At 34.8% G+C, this 1,749-nt stretch overlaps 1 pseudogene; it reads right to left on the reverse strand.

Moving 5' to 3' along the window:
- Positions 1–1,025: 1,025 nt before the first annotated feature.
- LOC150063053 (small ubiquitin-related modifier 2 pseudogene) lies at positions 1,026–1,412 on the reverse strand (annotated as a pseudogene).
- Positions 1,413–1,749: the final 337 nt, after the last annotated feature.

Genomic DNA, 1,749 nt, shown 5'->3' on the forward strand with positions numbered 1-1,749 from the left:
TTGAAATGAGGTTGGAAGCCCTATCATCATTTTGAGAAAGAGGTAACTAAGATATGGGATAGTTAACTCACTTGCCTATGCCTAGAAAGCTGGCAAGTAAAGGTCCCAACCCAGGCTTTTTCATCTAAAACTCAAATCTCTTTATGATCACCCTACCTTGTTTCTTATTCCAGCCCCTTCTGATAACTCCTAAGTCAGGGTTACCAATCAGATAACCAGTAAGCCGTTAGTGAAAGAAACCTTGCAAAGGGGTAGTTTGATGTTCTTTTCTAAGTATAAGGAAGAAAATTGAAAAATATATTAGGAGTATTGGAAATTTCAAGTTGATGTGCTTTTTCTTATGGAGACTAATTACAATTTTTTAAAGAGATAATTAAGAGACAAGTAATAGTAACCTTTTATGTGCCATTATTCTAAAATGTGAGCAAAAAATTAGAGAATTTTTTCCTAATTGTGTGAGTTATGATCCAATTACAAAATGTATTATAACATAAGGTTCAGGTAAAAAAGAACTTTTTTTAAAATTTTAAACAAGAAGTTTATTTAAACAACAAGATGCTTGACTTGAAGGGAAAACTATCTAGGATTCTTTTTTTTTTTTTTTTAAGAGTAATTTACCCCTACTTAAAGACAGATTTGCCCTACATGTAACAGCTACGTACAAAAAAGTTATAAAATTGTCCTTGGTTTTACAATGAAAGCATTAAAATTCTCCAATCAAACAAGGTATGCAAGGATTTTTGTTTTTTTTTCATTTTTTGTTAAAACAGTGAGAGCAAAATAACTTACTGAAATATAAAGATAAAAGCTGAATGAGCATGCCACTAATGGAGAAGGGGGATATTTTCACAGAACCAGTATTTTTCCCCATCCCATCTCCATTTGATGTCAATCAAATATACCATTGGCCATTTAGTTAAAAAAGGAAAAAGGAAAAGCAATATGCTTGTGCACATACACCAGTTACTTTATGTGCAATAAGGGAATGGGGAAGGGAAAAATGAAAGAATAGAGAAAAACTATACTGTAGTAGTCAGGATGTGGTGGAACCAAATTGCAGTTTTCTAATTAAGAATGTATTCTTGGTCTATAAGAACAAAGTTCTGGAGCAAAGTAGCAGGTTCCCTTTTTTAGTAGACACCTCCTGTCTGCTGCTGGAACACGTCAATTGTATCTTCATCCTCCATTTCCAACTGTGCAGGTGTGTCTGTTTCATTGATTGGCTGCCCATCAAATCGGAATCTGATCTGCCTCATTGACAAACCCTGTCGTTCACAATAGGCTTTCATTAGTTTACTAAGTGGTGTATGCCTCTTAATCTTAAATTGCACCACAGAACCATCCTGCCCTGCCACCTTCAAATTAATATGATCGTTGTTCTCAGTCTTGACTCCTTCCTTGGGCTTTTTCATCCGCCATCGCGAGTGCCCGAGTCTCCTCAGATGTTGCTTCACAAAAGAGGTCCCCAGTCAGCACCGAACGAGCACACGGACAGCACGACAGCCAAAAAAAAGAACTTTTTTACTTTACCATTCCTTCAACTCTAAGACCAAGAGCAATACTGGGCATATAATGCTTCTTTAATGCATACTTATAAAATGAGTAAATGAATAAATTATGAAATAATTAGAATCAAATAGTTCAAACTGTGAGATCTTATCTAGATATAATGATTGAATTTCTCTGGACTATTTTCTTGCAAGAAGTAGATAGTTAATGTGATTATCTAACAGGATTCACTAAAATAGT

Source organism: Megascapheus bottae, chromosome 5 (assembly GCF_031878675.1).
Source record: "Megascapheus bottae isolate mThoBot1 chromosome 5, mThoBot2.hap1, whole genome shotgun sequence".
Lineage (NCBI taxonomy): Eukaryota > Metazoa > Chordata > Mammalia > Rodentia > Geomyidae > Megascapheus > Megascapheus bottae.